Source organism: Protopterus annectens, chromosome 2.part1 (genome assembly GCF_019279795.1).
Source record: "Protopterus annectens isolate FY-2018-M chromosome 2.part1, PAN1.0, whole genome shotgun sequence".
NCBI lineage: Eukaryota > Metazoa > Chordata > Ceratodontiformes > Protopteridae > Protopterus > Protopterus annectens.
This window is the reverse complement of record NC_056729.1, coordinates 1,674,512,672-1,674,532,775: the sequence shown is the minus strand read 5'-3', so window position 1 is coordinate 1,674,532,775 and position 20,104 is coordinate 1,674,512,672.

Below are 20,104 nucleotides of genomic sequence, written 5' to 3'. Positions count from 1 at the left end.
AGTTTTTAGATGCAAAACAAACAGAAAAACCCCACTTAGTTTATTTATCTATTTACAAATTAGTTGTCTTTTCCTTTCATCTTAGTCTTGTTTTTTATCAGTATTTGATTTTGTATTTTTATACACTGTGTTTTCTGTAGAAGTGCATGTTTCTTCTGGTGTTTTGTTACAGCATTTTTCCATTGGACACAGTGTTTTCTTGAGACAAGTCAGTGAGCTGATGAAGGAAGATTAACATCAACGACTCTGAATTTTAGCTACAATATTAAAAAGTGTAAATGCAACACAAACCATCTCATCTCGGGTAACACATATTAATCACAGGGGTCAGATTTCTCACACTTCAACAGTGAACTGCAGCTGGCACTTTGAAAACAACAATTAACTCTGATACATTTTCAAGCCTATCATTCAAACGTTCCTTAAATTGCTATAGCAGAAATGGCCACTAATGGAAATCAGAGGAAGCAAAGTAATTAAAAATGCAGACTGATGCTGACAGATAAGAAGTAGAAAGTCACAGCACTGTTATGAGTTGTTGAGAGAAAAAAAAACACAGTAAATGATCCTCACATGTCTGTCCCTCTAAAATGGCTTCAGGAAGGCGAAGGCACTGGCTGTAAACAAAATAATGCTACCCATGTCAGCTCCTTTTCAAGTCATTTTGGGCATAACAAATTAGAAAATAATAAACATTTAGATTGATATAGAGACAATAGTAATGGAGAAAAGTTAAGATATGCTGAAAACATATATCCCCTGGATTCAATAAACTCCATGAAGTGCCTACATGGAATGTATCCATGTAGATGGATATGAAGTGGCATTGGTAGCGTGTACTGCATATTCATGATGCGCACCCCATCTTAGTAATGTTGCTCAATGCGTACCAGTAGCATTATCCACGAAACTTCACAGAAGGGCATGGATAATGAGTCTGTGTAAGCCTTGGTGGTCTGCTCACATCACACACCACCACAAGAATATGCAGTAAATCCAGCCATCGCGAATGACTATCTGAAATCCAGAAATGTTATACCATCTTGTACCCTTTTATGTGTTTTTTAATCTATCCCGCATGTTTGAGAGGTGCACTGCAGCACATGCAAATGCTAAGCAGGTTTGCGTAGTGGGACCAACCAGGTAGCAGACATTACGCAGACATCTAGAAATAGAAACAGGATGCTTTCACTAAACATAACTGTACAGTGCTCTGCGACAAGCAAACACTGCAAGCGGAGCTGAGCAATGCTCATGCATTGGAAGGTATAACACCTAGTAAAACAATGCTAATAATGTCATTACCCCTGTGGTGACATGGGTTAAGCTTTGGACTAAAGTATAGATGGTTCTGGATTCTAATCCAGGGACAGCATACTTTTTATATATGATGGCCTGAGATTGCAGCCTGTCAAAATAACCTGGTAATGGAAGGGAATGACCATAGAAGTGTCTTGGTGATGGTATTTGCATTTTTTTTTTAAAAAGGTGCATGGCATTTAGCATAGTGCAAATAAATATGAGGTTGCTTTTATATATATGTATATACTGTGCAGTTTGCCCAATAGTAAGCGATGTGCCCCATTTTCAAATGTATCAAATTGTACATAGTAAGCACTCTCAGTAAGCACAGGTGGCAGGAAATCATGGTATTTAAAGGGGGAATACCAGGAATTGCACTTCATACATGGAGGATTGACTTGTGAAACAATGTCTGCAGCAGGTGAAGGTGTGCATTTTTGGGCACAGTATTGGGGTGTCCAGGAGTCCAAGGTTTTTACTGGGCTCCTGGTTAGGGACCATGGCCCACTGCTGTTGCAGGAGGACTATACTGGCATCCACTATGAAGTTGAAGCCTGGGATAGTTTGGCAAGAGCACTTACCAGTGCTACTAGTACCCCCTCCAACACCAGTGAACCGTGTTGTCACTACGATAATGATGTTTATAGGAGAAAGAGGGGTACTCTTGATCAGTGGACCAGGGACTACCAGGTGGGGAACATCCTGATGATGTGTAAGTACGATGCTCATGTATTACCTGAAAATACTCAAGCTGGCTATGATAAACCCTGGTGTTCATAATTGCTTCTTTTCCCTTTTTCCACAGCTGCAGAAGAGAGGGCCTTGAATGTGAGGTCCCACACTAGGCGACTGGAGTGGATGAGATGAGCATGTGGTAAATAAGAATAATTATATAAAACACTCTTATTGCAGCCTTAACAGTTATGGATGGATTAGTAAGTTTATCATACTTTGTTATGATTCTGGAAATGCATATCTGTACAGTACCTTTCGATAATACATATATCTGCTGAAAATTCAGATTTAAGAACCACTGCTTTGCACTGGTCATTGTAGGGTTTATGGTGGTCTGGCAAGTACTTTATGAAGATGTCAATAAATGAGCGTTGATAAGTTATGTTAACACAAATTCTATGCAACTGTCCATGTGTTTAATGACAACATTTGCAATATATTCATAATTCAGGTTCCTTGTCCACCCAGATAGCAATTGTTTATAGTAGACTGTATCAGAAGACAATAAAGTTATTTTTGAAATCTTGTATAATGTGTGAATTTGTTAATGTTTTCCTTTTTTTTCTCTCGCCCCAACCTACATCTTCTTGTTATTTATGTATTACTTATTTTTATTACGATTTATGTCTTATTATTATAATTTTATTTCTTTATTCATAATGCAACTTATATTACTTTTATTATTCTTATGTTTTTTAATTATGCATAGTTTTGTCTTCTGTTTATCTTAAATTTCAGGGTCTATATTAGAACACCAAACTTTCAAAATTTCGAGTGTTCTAATATCGAACCCTATTAATTGAAAATTTAAAACATCGAACATACAGAACAGAGAATTTTTTCCTAGGGAAAAAAATTGCTGTTCCAAAACACATACACACAACACAAGCACACCAAACAAACAGCAATCCACACACATACACCTAAACTCTTACACCTAACCCTACACTAAACTATACATACACCACTAACTATCCACTTACCTTAACCCAAACCCTAACCCTAAGGTCCGTCACTATGGCACAGTCACCTCACCCGCACCCTAACTCACCTACCCTGCCCTAACCCTCATGTCCACACAATCGCACACTTACCTGACCTGCACCCTAACCCTAACTCGCCTAACCTGCTCTAACCCTAACCCTCACGTCCACACAATCGCATACTTACCTGAACTCGACCCTTAACTTTCCACCACAGCACTGAAAATACCGAAGCAACAGAAATGGACAACCAAATTCTTTCCCTAGGAAAAAATTTGGTTTCCTATTTCTTCGATATTTTCAATGGGTCGATATTAGAACACTCGAAATTTTGAAAGTTTGGTGTTCTAATATAGACCCAAATTTCATTATGCGGCATTCTGTTTGCCTTAATGTTATTTCACCTTTGTTATAATGTTTTGTTATATTTCTTTCTTTCTGTAAATTTTTGATTTATTTTGTTTAATGGTGTTTTCATTTTTTTTTTTTTTTATGTTAATATTACAGCACAGCAGGGTAGGCCAGTTCTTGTTTTTTTGCCTACACTTGTTCCACTGGATGCAGCACCAAGGCCCAGCATTTCCGGGCTGCCATCTGGTGGCACCCCACCCCTGCTGCTCCTGCCCTACATGGACCCTCAGTAAGTCTACTCTATGGGTCAGGCATGTATTCCCCATAGGAGAAGAGGCAGAGAGGGTGCTTCTATCACCCAAGCAGAGTTGCCAGATGTGGTACATAGGACTGTGCACCAGACTGTGAGAACATGCCTTCGTCAGATGGAGAACATGCTGCCCATCCTTGCATGGCAGACAGGCCATAGGCCAATACATTGGCCACAGCAGCTAGTGGTGCAGTGATGGAACAGTGCTGATGGTCCAATGGGTGAGGACTTGAGTCACACTGTTACCATGCTGACATACATGGGACCTCAATTCCCCCACGCCCATCCCAACCAAGGTGTTCACTCCCTTCTTGTGTCTTTTACCAACCCCGTTCTTGTCTTGTCTGTCTGAAAATGATTCCTCACCTTTCCAACTTGTCTTCCCCAGACTTGCGCATGTTCCTCCCTCAACATTCCACTCTCTCCTTAAACAAAAAAGGGCACCTGTCCCTAAAAAAAAGTTGTCTCATGCATAGCTCTCCATGTTGCAGATGTGTCATCTTAACACACCTAATTTGGTTCAATTGACTGCACAATGCAGTTATGTTGTTGTTATCCCTCTCTCAGGAGGTGACAGTCCAAATGCATCTTAAAATATGTACATATGCCCATTGTTTACTGTTGAAGACATGGATAGCTATGGTTCTTTCCTACACCCTTCCTACCTTCTTTTCACTTTGTTTTTCCCCAGCTAGTTCCCCATTTCACTACTGTCCTATCATCCCCTTTTTCTTTTCTTTAAAGAATCATTGAGTGGTGGTGTAAAGTGCACCATCGCTGAGTAATATTAAGTGGCAGTAGGATAAGGCAATATATATAAAACTATAGTACACACTTTTGAAAGTTATGCTGCTACCTTATTTCAAATAGTACACACTTTTAAAAGTTATACCACTACCCTGTTTTGAACCCGGTACCACTGGACATTTATATATATCCAAACAGCAAATCCCAAAATTATGGAGACAGGCAAAAAAGTAAAAAATCCAAAATCTGTTTATTGTGTAAGCGCTTTTGTGACCAAGTTACTTCTTCAGACACATGATATCAAATCTAACAAAAGCACTCCATTTATATCATTAATTAATTAATTAATTAATTAATTAATTAATTAATTAATTAAATAAAACAGTTTCCCTCCAAAATGTTTTAAAGATACAAGCAACATTAATTTAGCACTAATAGTCAACCTCCTATTAAGTCAATAACTACACATATAAAATAATAGGAATAATAATGTAAAAATATATAAGCAACATATAAAAAATATATTATAAACTAATAATGATTATTTTTTAATTCTCCTGTTCCTTATGACAGGTTGTAGTGGTACTGAGTCATTAAGTCCATACCCCCTATGAGCCCCTAGTCTACAAATCTACTTCAAATCTGCTAATTCTTTATTGTTGGTTATGTCGTCTAGTATCTTATTAACTGACAGAACTTGAAATACTTGAAAAAGGAATGTATGTTCCATACCCATAGACAAAGTGTGTTTGGCCAATGCGCTATATTCCTCCCCCCTTCTAGTGTAGTAAAGATGGTCCCTAATTCGTTCTTTCAATTGTCGGTTGGTTTTACCAACATAAAATCTGTAGCACTTCACACAGGGTGCTAAATAGATAAGATTCTTAGTGTTACAACTGGCCTTAGTTCTAATCTCCCACAAATATCCAGTTTCAGGATGCCTAAAGAACCTGGACTGATCAAGGTAAAGCCCCCCCTGCTAGCAGCATTCAGGTAAGTTTTTTTTTTGTTTTATGTGTTTTACTTGTATGATTGAGATTTCAAGTGTCGATCATATGGCCTCGGCCATATGAATTTCGACATTTTGAAATTTCGGCATATCAAGTAGACTTGTGTGTGTATATATATATATATATATATATATATATATATATGTGTGTGTGTGTATATATATATATATATATATATATATATATACACACACACACACACACACACACACACACACACACACCAATTTCTGTATTTTCCCCAATTAAGATCTTTTGCGTGACACTGTGCATCACTCACCATTGCTTAGCAATGTAAGAATGCATTAGTTTGCAGTTTTCTTTATTCACAGCTGTAAATCACATGTGGGGACATGTGTAGGGCATTAGACTGGAGTACAAATAGCCCTGGATTCTAATCCAGGACATGCATATTTTAATTCTGTTATTGTGACACAATAACACTCAAGGTAGAACTACACTTTTTTTTATACTGTCAAAGATTTGTAACTGGTACACGTCAGGTACCAGCATGCAAATCAGTGTATTTCATATGTCCATTTCTGCTGTTGTCCTGATTATTGTAACTGTCATTTATATTGTAGACAATTGCTAGCATAATAATTCCTGTACTTTCTAGCTGATTCTTTTTTAAGGCTTGTGAGGTCAATCAATGAGGTGGCTCAATATATCTAACACTCTTTTTCAGGATTGTTTAGTGCTAACTTATGTTAACCCATTGGATTCTGAGCTCTGGACTGGATGCCAGCACTTCAGAGTTCACATCAGTAATACAGTATGTTTTTCTTTTTTCATGCACATCACCATATGTTCCGAGGATAATAGGCTGTGACAGGGTTATTGTCCTGATGGTGTTTAGCCCTATAGCTGATACATCAGAATAGGATTTGCAATGGCATGTATAATGCATGCTCATCAGTCTTACATAGAGTACCACCCATGTCCAGAATAGAATCATCAGTGATCCATGGTGGATAACATGTTCACATGAAGTCTGCCAGCTTGTGCTCAAACAGGTTTATGGATGTGCTCTGCATGACATACAACTGGAGTCCTAATGCAGATTAGTGACAACCTTTGAGACATGTATGTGTCTACCGTGCGTGCCTGTGTATGTTATACTGTACATTGTGGTCCCTGAACAGGTGGCTGTGGTCCCATATGACTTACGGTTGTGCAGCATATTCATCTCATTTGGCCCAAAGACGGCCATGTAATTCTTCAGTATTCTGGCTCAAAGCTATATATCTGATACTGCATACACTGACGACTACTTTTGTCTATCCACAGAAGAGACATGGAGACACTGATGTTTTCATACTCAGAGATATGTGATATCTGTCAACTTCCTCCAGGTGTCTGTGACAATACTTATCAAAGGGAGGATTATATACATGAATAGGGCTGATGATGAATGGGTATAGGGGAATAATACACTTTTAGTCAATGTCATGTCTTCCCTAATGGGATGTAGGCTAGAGGATGTCTTCCTCCCCACAGAACACACATTTGTCAGTCGACGTGTGTTTTATGATATATTAATGGGGTATACTGTATTCTGGTGTTTTTCTTTAAATAAGCATGAACATGTATTCACACAGGGTATGGTGATGTATGTTTTTGCAGTTGTTATAACACCCATGGCTTTGTCAGCAGCCATTAGTGGCATAAAGATCTTTTGCCACGTGTCCTCTGCTTTCTTTTGGGACTTTTGATATATATATATATATATATATATATATATATATGGCAACCAAGAGGGGAGACAACAATGACACATCTGTTACCAGACAGGTAACAGGTCAACTGCTTGAGGTGAGGTCTCACTTTTTTTTACTGAGTTTTGTTGGTCTGTGGTCTGATTTGCAACCTGCCTGTTAACAGAAGGTGTGATATTCACCTTGGCTAGTTTCTCAGTGGGAATGAATGTTGTGTTGCATTGAGGTGCTTGGCCAAGTTAAGATAGGGTGAGCGCACAGCCTTGTATATTTCTCTGCTCACAGTTTGTATTTCACACAGTTTTTGCAGGCACAAGCTAACCATAAGAACAGGTAACTGGAACAGATGTACTGTTTGGAGGTCACCTATGTCCTTTTTGTGTGAGATGCATGCATACTGTTTCCACATTGAATACAGTTATGGGAGTATAATCTCATTTGTACATTGCCTATCCTACGTTGTGTTTGTAGGAAATGGTCACTGTATTCCTTTCAGTGGACAACAGCAGTACTCAGGCCATCAATGAATATGGTGCCTAGAGCAATAGCTCACTGCTGCAACACATGAACGACACAGGCCAGAATGTCATCTGGTCACATGGATTCTGTGCTTCATGTATTGGAGTGAGCAGTGATACCTTGCCTTTTGAAGATACTGTTTGGAGGGGATAATGCAACCATGTAGTAAGCTGGTGTTGTGAAGGGGATACTTTACAGCTACCTGTGTTTGCCAGTGTAGAATTCACAATGGGTCAGTGTGTGCAGTACCATCCAGAATTACTTTAATATACATCTAATCGATATATTTTATTTTGCAGATGAAAATGACAGCAGGGCTATGGTTATGCCTGGATATATCTCATTACTTATTCCCATAGTTGCTATACGAGGCTTCTTCAAGTCTTCAAGGTGCCTCTTTGTCTGTGGTGCATCGAGGTGAGTTGGCTTCCCAGACCATTTTGTACATGCGGTATTTGTAAACAGCAGCTTCTGTCACTTACTGTAGAATGTAGTATTGGCAAACATCCACCATTATGGATTGTAATTCCCGGCGCATCTGTCTTAGAGCATATCAGGCACAGCTGTGTGTATACATTTGTGTAGATTTGTAGTCAAAGCTCAGGGTATAACGTACACCAGCTGTCAATGTCTTTTGTGTAAACTTGAGCTTGGACTTTGGGTATCCCATCCCTTAGGAAGATGTAGGTAACTTGGATGAAGTTTTTGAACCTGAGTCCTCACTGAGGGGGTTCATTAGGTATTACAAACTGTACACATACTGTGTTCTGGTTGGATTAACAGTACAGGCACTACACATGTGCCATTACATTGTTCCGTAATATAGTTGATGAACAGGTCTGATATTTTACAGACCCTGTAGGGTGGTGCACTATTTCTTCCATGTCATTTCAGTTTGCAACATCCACTTATGTTTGTGCATGTGACTTTATCCTCTGTAATTATCCACATGAGGCATTATATGCACTGGTGAATAAAATAATGTCAACTAGTCTTGCAGGGGGAACAGAGGGAAACTGATAGGTGAGGGTGGGAAGTTTGACCCTGGTATCTGCATAGAGACTGCTTAAAGGAGAGGTATATGTGATCTGAGTGGTATTTACTGGGGAGAAACTGATGGTCATTCTTAAGGTGGATATATATAGTCCTGTCATTGATCAGTAGGTGTTTTATTTGCAGCTTATTGTGTAACAGAAGGTATGCATCCACCTAGAGCTGTTTAGGATCTGCTCAGCAATATGGCAGCAGCCGAATCTATTGGAAAATAATATTGTCATCTCTGTACATATGTGAGCAAAGTGTTAAGGCATCTTCACATACACCACAACAGAGCAGGTAATCCAAGGAGACACTGTTAAAACTCATATTAGGTCCAGAAACAGTAATCTTCAAATAGAGACCCCTACTACACACACCTGGCAGCAGTGTACAGGTATGAGTGCTATAAAAACAGATGTCATCCTAATGTTCTTATTCTTTTGGCAACTTCATGTGTTTCCATTTTCTTCTTTCATCTTTATCTTGTTCTGTCACAACAACAACCTGCCTTTCCTCGGTCACCACATCCATGAACCTAATATTAGGCCTTACTGTTTTCCTCTTACCTGCCAGCTCCGTGCTCAGTATCCATCCCCAAATGTACCCAGCATACCTCCTAAGCACATGCCCAAAGCAATGCAATCTCACCTCTCTGGACATGTGTACAAACAGTACAACCTTGTGCTGACACTGTCATATACTGATTACTAATCACGTCTGTCCTCAGCAGAAGCAATGCAGATCCTAACATCTGGAACTCTTACAGCTCCTGTTATGACTCCTGTATTTTTGTCAGTACCGCCATCACCAAACCATGCCACATAGCCATTGTCAGTACACTCTTGTAGACCTTCTCTTTCATTGTTATTTGTAACCCTCTGTCACAAGTAAATCCTGACACTCTTCTATACCCACTCCACCATGCATGCACTGTCTTCTTCACCTCCCTTCCACACTCAGCATTTTTGTGTACTTTAGCTCCCCTTTATTTAATAACATAAACCTTCACCAACTGCACTGCCTGCATTCTCACCATTCATATATCATCCCTGTCATTCACAGACATATATTCTGTATTAGTCCTTATTCCATTCATTACTCAACTCTGCACAGCATAACTTTGCCTCTCCAGGGTCACCTACACATGTTCCCTGATCACAATATCATAAACAGATATCTTAGTCCATGGGGACCCATGTGTGATGGCCTGTCTCAACCTGACCATCATCATTGCAAAGAGAAGTCATTATGTTAGTGCATAGCATAAAAGGAGTGTCACTGTTGTCTATCTTATATTGCATGTGGTGACATCTACCTGTCTGCCAGGCCATTCTGTGCCCATGACCTGTTGTGAGCAATATATATCCAATAATCTGATTTGGCTGAAGACATCAGCTGTGTCTGTTGAAGACATGAGGACAGTGTACCATAGGCTGTGGTAAAATAATTGCTATAACTGTGATGCCCCTGCACTGGCCCAGTAATCAAGGAGCTTCTATCCTCACCACTAATACCAGTAAGGGACGTGTACATTGGGAGGATGAGAAGTGCACATACAGTAAAGTACAATTTCCCTTAAGAGCACACAGAGATCACAGTCAGTCAGGGGCTGGTTTCTCCCTCTCTCTCCAGATCCCCAATAAGACCCCCTACTGGCACAGCTATAGAGTTAAGATCTCAGCCGAGTGGTCAACCAAAACCTTCAGTAACCTCTCTGCCCAACCAGTGCTTTGTGTCCCTGCCCAAGTAGCTGACACACACACACACACACACACACACACACACACACACACACACACACACACACACACACACACACACACACACACACACACACACACACTTTGAGATTTGATTTACATACAAACATACAGACACTCCTGGGGAAGGCTGGAACAGGTTCACTAGTTATGCCCCCTTCTGCCGAGACTATAAGGTAGTACCAGCTGCCACCAACCACTACTTATCAGCTACTATAAGGCTTTACAAAGAGTGAACAATTCTTCTGTGTAACGTTACTATTATCCAAATGGTAAGTGTGTCCAAGATGAAGGCTATTTAAGAGTAGCCTAGACAGTGTTACCAAATACATGCAAGTACTCCTATCTCAAAACAAAACCAGCCACAATTAAAAGGTCTAAATATAGTTAATAATAAATAATAAAAGCACAAGACAATACCCATTAACTCAGAACAGTGACAGCAGAGTTCAGAATCACAGGAAATACTTTAAAACAACATTACAGGACAGTCTCACATAAATAGAGAAAACATCTAGACTGATCTTACTAATTTCCTGTCTACCTCCGAGAGAGATATATTATGATCGAAGTCTTACTTACAGACCAAGACAAATACAGATGAGAAGTACTGAAGATGGATGTGTTCAGATCCAAGACAAGATACAAAATGCATAGACTTTCTGTCTGAGATAGTTCTTAAATTACTATCAAACATTTCTGCTGTGTCCTCTCGGATTACATCATTCTTGTCACCTCTCCTTAGTTCCCAGGCTAACAGGAACCAACAGAATTTAACATATCTCTGTCAAGCATACTTATCTCTTATAACTTGACACTTATCTCTTAGAAGCTTGCTGAAACTGGAAGTCATAAAACAATTAACACTTTTATATTTTAAACCTAGTAATTATTTATATCTTAGAAATATATCTTAGAAATAGAAATAAACTCTAGTTGTAGACATTTTGTATTCTAACTGTGGTAAACACAGCCGTAAGCTCTTTACTTATTTTCTCAGTGTTTGTAAGTTAACTCTGTATGTCCCAGTTTCTACTATGAAAACACCCATTTGCACAGGCATATATTCCATATACATGTCTGCTGTTTTCCAGCAGAGCGCACTGTGGTTACATTTTTGAAGCTCAGCATATAACATACAGGTTACTTACATCATGCAAATCTGTACTAAAATATAGGTTCATAGGTTCATACTAGGCTATCTGCCCTAGGGCATTTATAAGCCTAGCCAGAGTGTGTTTGGCTTTCGCCACCCATTTTAAATTAATTTTGCTATGCCCTTTCTCGAGGTTTGTATACTGTGCCTCTGTCTAACAGTGACACAGAAGTGATACCCGGGGTAAACCTACAATCTCCCATCCACTCATCAAGATTCCTCTTGAAGAGAGTCAATGAGGGACTCTGCTTAACCTGGACTGGGATTTTATTCCAGAGTGAAGGGAGCCTCTGGGTTATGAATCTGTCCCTCCAGCATGTCCTATTTATTTCAGTGCTGAGGTTCAAGTTTAATCCATTAATTTTCAGTTCTCCACTTCCCTTGCTCATAGGTTTATAGGTTCATAGATTAGTACTAAGCTAACTACCCTTGAGAGCCATTTTGAGCCTAGCCAACTATCTCTTGTGAGACTCAAACCCTGCACCTTATACTTGCAGGGCAAACACCTTAACCATTAGGCCACCTTTCCATATTCAGATTAAAACATTATGGGACACAGAGTCGCAATCTGTGCAAACAAACTATAGCAAAAACACCTCCTAAACTTCAAGTTACATCAGGATTAGAACCCAAAACACCATTAAAGCTTCATCATGCAGGATGGTTGCCTTAGTCCTTTTGGCCACAGAAGCTGTTTTCTAAACTGGGGTAATTCCTCTTACAACTACCCTCATAAAAACTGCACACTGCTATCAAACCATGCAAACTATACTGTACAAGTACTTCTCTGACTTACAGTTGGATACAGACCATTTAGTAGACACAACTCCTGTTAAACAGATGAGAATAACTATACATTTGTCTGTCATACCATCGTGAGGGTGGGGGGAACACATTTTCTGTCAGGATACAAAGTAGCCTGAAGTCAGACACACCAAGGGAGTGGAGTCAATTCCTAACTTCTGTCTTGCATAATGTAACAGTATTCAGTTGTGTTTGGACTCTGAGTGTTTCATGCCTGATTCATAACAATTTCATATGGTAACATTTTAGTAATACAGGTGTGTATGTTCTCATGTTAACTTAAGATATCTACAAAAGCACCACTATATATTTGCATACTGTAACAAGTTAAGACATCTGAGAGGTTATGCACTTAAACTGTTCAACACTACAGTCTAGGTTCAGGACTAAGCTTGCATATGCATTGGCTGACATAGCACTAGTTCAGGGCTGACTCTGTATGATGCAAGCAGTACATAGTCAATGCATGTATAAATAAAGGTTGTGTGAGTTATATAGCATCAATTTTAATATATGTGTGTAGGAGGAAGGTGTTTGACCCTAGGTGGTCAGTGAATGTGCTATGCATTGTCTCTTAGCCAAAACAAGGGCATACTGAGCACGCCTACATCGACCTACAGGGACAGCAGCTGAGGGGGTCCTCCTCCTAGTCCTCCTGTGGCTGTGGTGACCTAGGCATTGGTGAGGGGATTTGTGCCTGTTCCCCTTGCTGATCCTGCTGCAGCTGTCTCCGCAGGAGTACATTGTGCAGCATAGAACAAACTGTGAAAGTTTGTGTGCGTGTGCTTGGAGTATACTGCAAGGCCCCACTGGATATTTCTAGGCACCGGAACTGTGACTGCAGAAGCCCAAACACATGATATGCGATGTTCCTAGTTTGTGCATGTGCATCGTTATGGTGTTCTTCTGAGGGTGTGTGTGCATTTCTGATCGGTGTCATCATCCACAGTTCCAGGGCATAACCAGCATCCCCCAGTAAATGGCCCTGTGGGATGTCCCCCCTAGTAAACATCTGGTATAGCAGTGATGTGTGCGAGATATGGGAGTTGTGATATCTGCCAGGGTTGGCACCACACACTTTCAAGATAATCCCCTGGGCATTGCACATGACTTGGCAGTTGATGGAGTGGTATCCCTTGCAACTGATGTAGATTCTACCCTGCTCATCAGGTGGTGCCTTGATGTGTGCATGAGTGCATTCTATGGCACTCAGTATTTCAGGGTAGTACGCTACACTATAGAAGTGTTGCATATTGCTGGTCTTCTCCTCAGTAGTGAGGGGGAAACATATCTCTTCACTAGCATGTATAAGCATAGCATCCAGGAAATGGTGGAGTATCCTGGATGCTGATACCTGTGACACCCCTATTATGTCCCCAGTTGGTGTTTGTAAACTACCTGTAGCTAATATTCTAATGGCTACACATGTCTTAGTATCCACTGGGATGGGTTTCCCTCAGTTGGCTCTGGTTGTGAGTTGAGGCCGGCAGAACTCACAGAGTTCTTCTTCTAATGTGTCCTTGTCCACCCTGTAGCACTGTACAATCTCCAGATCATGTAGCACCTGTATGCCACCCTAGGCCTAAACACTCTCTTCCTTCTCGGTCTAGACCTATTGTCATCAGCACCAGCAGGATTGACTTCAGGTTCCAGCACATACAGATGCAGAACAGCTTCAGCAGCCCCTAACATTATGTCAGTTAAAAGTTCCAAGTCTCTCCTCCAATGTTGTTTAAGTATCAAGGGACAATCAGACTGTAGGCTGTATGCATGCTTCATACATTTGTTAATTAGGACCACCATCTAGTATTGGCTGCTTTAAATGACATTCACCTGCTTAAGGTGCAATTGACAGGATTTAGAAGTTCTGTTGCAGTACACATTGTTGCGCTCTGTGGAGCGACGTGCAGAAGAGCGCAGCTGTGCATAATGACACCAAATCATGTAGAACATTTTATAATATCATCCTTTTTGTCATGATGCTTACAGGATACAGTATTTATTTGTTTGTTTATTTGACATGTATTGACCAGGATAGTCCAACTGAGCTTGCACTCTTTTTCAACGGACGTCCGGGGAGAAAAGCTCCACAGTACAAATCATACAATAAGAAATTTCACAGTATAAATTAAGCAAGTAATGCATTCATCATACAAGTTGTTCAAGTAACATGAAAATAACAAGCAAGTAATAAATTCTCAGTACGGGTTATGCGAGTAAAAGTATAGTGCACACAAATAAAGGTCAATATAAAATAAGGTCAATAGGTGAGCATTGCCGTACAAGAAAGGGATAATTTGGCAAATTATGCAATTCTAATAGGCGGTGAGTATTGAGAAGGGGTGTAGAAATAGCGTGGGAAATGCAGGATTGTTTCTAGTATAGGTTTGGAAGGGTGATTTTAGCAGTTCGTTTGGTGAGTTAAAGTGTGATGGGAAATGAGAGTTGGGGTGGAATACAGAACGGCGGTGGTGTCAGATATCTGTGGGCAAGAAATTAGGAGGGGGATAGAGAGAAGTAGTTGATAGTCAAAGTACAGCACAGGAAGTTAGAAAATATATAAAAATAATGTAGGAGAGGAAGAAGGGAGAGTGAGGGAGGAAGAGAATAAAGAAGGAAAGAAGAAGATTTCAAGTGCAGTGACATCTCCAGGCACTGTTTAGGTCATTTCTAAGAGCTGTCTTGAAGACTTGACAATGGGTAAGCTTATTCCATGAAAGAGCAGGAAAGTAGCTGTAGAGGTTTTGACCTAAAGATTTTTTAGGTTCATGAATATGTATGTACCCAGAATTACAGATAAATGCACGTCATATCTATGAACTACAATGCCAGCACAGTATGATTAAAAGTTGACGTTGCCTGTACTTGAACCCAAGGCTATCAGCACTGTAGTCCAACACCTGACAGTCATTGTCACAGGACTAGAGGGGATTACTGGAGTGCAACCCTGCTTACCCGGTTTGCACGATGCTCAAACTCTCTCATCCATGGAAAGCATACACTGTCTAGGAGCTGACATGAAATATACATATCCACATAGTCCCTGCTTTTTGTGATTCAACAATTCCACTATTTTTTTACATTATTTACAAAATAACCATACTGACAGCCTGGAAACTAGATGGATAGTAGCTGTGTAAGCTGGGCAACAACACGGGTAGACTGATTTAAAGATACAATGCAGGGTATTACTGTAATTGTTGTCAATATATCATACCAAACTTTTTAATTACATTTGTATTATTGTTTTTAAAATGTTCTGTGTGTAGCAGCGCATTGCGCAAATGTGTGCTAAAATAAAATGTATAATATTTATAGTGCTTTTACACACAATCCTGATCCTTCTGAATATCCTTGGCCAGTAAATACCTTTTCTACCTTTTTATGAGCATTCTGCCCATATTTCAGGACTTCTGTATGCCCCTGCTTCCATGTAGGCTAATGTAAATGGAAAATTTTCAAGTACACTTCCAACACAGACACGGAGCCTACATGGTTGTGTGTAGGGTTGTTCGATCACTCCACTATGTTGGTCTGCTTCATTAGCATAAAATTCAGCTACTTATGCCGAAATTTGCATTCCACAAATCTTTCCATTGCTGAGTGTGAATGTATGTGTTTGCGTGCCCCTACACGGAGTTTACTGAATCTAAAATCTTCTGTGTCTGCATTTGTTTACTAATACCCCCTCCTGCACCTACATCATTCCTTTTCCTACCTTCGACCTGTCCAGAGCCCTGGCTGCTGTAGCTCCTGCCCTGGCGAGCTTCTCTGGTAGGTTCACCTCAACGGAGTATCCAGCCTGTAATTGATATGTTATTTTTTCTACCTTGTGAAGAACTTGTTTTTTGCAAATGTAACATGTTGTTGGTTCTCTGATGTTTTGTTTTAATCTGCTATAGGTTAAGAATTATATCAGACTGTCTTTGGTGCTGCTGTTTTCTTTATTTTGATAAGACACACTGTGCTTATTACTACGGCGTTCATAGCTGCTTATTTGTTTTTTTTTTAAGTCTAAATGGCTTACCTATACTAGGCGCATATAAACGAGGTTGTACACGCTATTTCTCACTTTTTAACTCAGTGTGTTGAATGTTATCTAGGGTGACTCCTGTGTTGAGCCTTTATTTAATTAGTACAGCGCTTCTGTTGAACAGTTCAGCTTTAACTGTTGGGGCTAGCGTATTTGATTTTAGAACTTGTATGCCTTACTGTTATGTTGTTTTTGTACCTGGTAGCGTCTATACTGCCTAAACTGCGCCACTCACGTGGAGATTACCCACGTGCTTAGCTGGCGTTCCCCGCTGTCCCAAACCTCAACGGAACCCTATTATAGCAGATCGCCTGCGCGATGATACTGCTACACTTCCCTCTAAAGTGATCTCTATAGTTCCTGTTGCCTTTTTGATTAGGAAGCAGTTCGTAACCCACTTTGCATTCTAAACACCTTCTACTGTACTCGCGCTTTTAGCGCTACAGTAATTACTCGGCGTCTGCCCGTTTTACTCACTAACCCGCTTCTTTTCCTAAAACGCCTACTACTGTACTCGTGCTTTTAGCGCTACAGTTAATTCTTGGCGTTTGCTACTCTCTTACCCTCCCCAGATGACTTTTAATGTTCTGTTGGGGTATCCCTACTACATTCACAATGGACCTCTGAATGCTTCCTTTTAAACAAAGCTTCCATGTTTTACATCTCCTGCAGCCTGTTCCCTTATGGACACTTCTCGACCTACCTTTTGTTTTGGGTACTCCTTCTCTAGCCTATCCAGATAACCTTATCTTCACTCTAAATATAACTGTCCATAGACATAGTTTTTGCTAATATTTGTTCTATTGATGCACCTGTGCTCTATTTCAAATTACTCCATTTGTATAAAAGTTGGGTTTGCGTTGTACTAGCACTCTTTATATTTTAGAAAGCTCTGTATATATTCAGCCTAATTCTGGTGACAACATAGACACCTGACTGGTTTGTTTTGCACTAGATATAGTTTATTGTCTAGTCTTTCCTATTTACTGTCTCCTGGTAATGGTTTGTGCACACTGTTGATTCCTGTAATTGCTGTATTTTAGCATGAAGAAGGACTAAGATGTGACCAAGATTTTCAATGTGTATGTTCATGTAGTCATCTTAGTTGTTACTACTGCTATAATTCCACTGTTGGTTAATGTTGATTATTTTTACATATACATGTGCTAACCTTGTTCTTATTTCTTTCTCTCCTCCTGCTTACCTTCTCCCCTAAAGTTAATAGCTCTACAGACTCCTGTCCTAACTTACTCCCAACTGGTGACCATCGAACTTGGTCTTCCCACAGTGACTGTGACTGTTTGCCTCATACCTCTAAAGATATAACTCTGATCTTGGAATACAAAGTAGGTTTGGGCTCTGTAATGTTCATATAACTGGGCTCCTACCAGGTCTTCCTATAGAGTTGTTTAGATTGCCTGTGCCTTAGTCTCCAGCAGCCAGTACCACCCTTTCTTAGCCCTCCCACTCCTAGCGTAAACTGTTCTCTCCCAGACATATTTTTATTTCCCTCTACCTCTCTACTGTCTTACTTCAGTTTCCCCCCTCTCCCTCCTCCTTACTTATACTATACTGTAGGTGGTCCACTCCCACCTTGGCTCCCTCTCTCCTGCACTGTATGGCTTTAACTAGCCCTTGTCAGGCTACATAGCTAGGATTTGGTCTTTCCATTCCTCCTTTTAACCTCTACTTTACCTTATTATCCACCTAACTCTCTCATAGCTTTACTATTGTACATCAGTAACCTCCCCTTCTTCTACACTTTACCCTCTTCTCCACTTCTCCTACTGTATGCTTTTACGCTAACCTCCTCTTACCTGACACTTTTTTCATCACTGGTGCTCTCTGGCGTCTATCCTACCCCTTCTATTTAGCTACATTCGTATGCCACCTTCCTTACCTATTTAGCTGATTGTCTCCTTCCTCATCTGTCCTTAGTGGCTGTAACCCGCTCCGTTCGCCCTGCGGGCTCACTCCGCTCCCCACCCTACCCCCCAATTCCCACCCACCCCCAGGGGTCCTAGTCTTATAGCTCTACAGCCACACCCCTATCCCTCCTATCCTATCCCTCTCCTTCCCGCCAAATTGTTACCAAGCCTTAACACACCCCTTCCACTCCCCCCTTCTCTTTCTTTGCCCTATTACCTTAATTCTTATATTACCTTTCTCCTTTTCTTATACTTCTCTCTTTACTCCTCCTCTTTCTTCTCCAGTCTTATCATTCTTTACTCCCTACAGAATCCAATTCTTATTCACCACCATTTTTTAAATAGATATACTACCCCCTCTCTTGCTTACCACACTCATTCTCTCTCCTTTGTATTGTCCTCTTTCCTCCTCACTTCTCAGATTACTAAATAATGACTCCCTACCTACCAACTATGCCTATACTCTCAGTCTTACTCTTGACCACCCTTCTCTCAACATACCATCTCACCTTCTTTGAAATTTCACTTAACAACTATCATAACTCCTCACAAAAACACACTTCTACTATATTCACTTTCACATCATACTCTAATGTTAATTCCACCCCTAGCTATCATTTATCTAAATTCCACAGACTACATCACCTTACCTACCTACTACAATCAGACAAAAAAACAAAACCTCTAACATTTCTAAAGAGCAACTATTTAACTAAACTAGTTAATCCTACACTACAAGATTGTGACATCCACCCCAACCCTGGCCCTATCTCCCCTCCTCCCCAAAACTGCTCACCTAACCTCAATAATAACTTCCTCATAGGACACCTTAACATTCAAAGCATAAATAAGAAAATACCCTTCATCCATGCCCTCTTAGATATCCACTCTTTTGACATTCTTTGCCTCTCTGAAACCTGGCTAAACCCAGGCACAAAAGACTCGGAGATTATACCCCAAGGTTATAATATAGTAAGACATGACCGCTTAAAACGTAAGGATGGTGGAGTAGCAATACTTTTCAAAAATCAACTTAACATCTCTACTCAACCAGCATGTCCAAACCAAGATAGCAAAATAGAAGCCATCATTATTAAACTCCAACTTAATGCCAAAAAAGCCATTTACTTTATTTGCTTGTATCTTCCTCCAGGTAATAACATTCCAATATTAGAAGACTTTCTTAGCTGGGTTTCTACCACCTACCCCCAAGAAACCATAATTCTTGGCGACATTAACATAGATTGGAACACTATTAATGCTGACAATCCCTCCTCTCATATTAACCTACATGGTTTCACCCAAACTATTACCTCAACTACAAGAGTCAATAAGCCCAGTAAGAAAGAGAGTATATTAGACTGGATACTCACAAATAAAGTCAACAAACAGTATAAAGTAGGTACTATGCAAGACGATATCAGCGACCACTCCCTAACCTACATTACTAGACAAAAGTCAGAATGTGTTAACCTCCCAAATACAAGGCTAATTCGTTCTATCAAGCATTTTAACATAGACCTTTTTCAAGCTGAACTGAGAGCATGCAATTGGAATTGCTTAAAATCACTTCCCCTGGAGGAGGCAGTCTTATTCTTTAATACTACCTTCTTATCCATACTGGATACACATGCTCCAGAACGTTCTATTAGAGTAAAGACCAAAACAGCCCCATGGCTTACCAACGATACTAAAAAACTCATTCATACT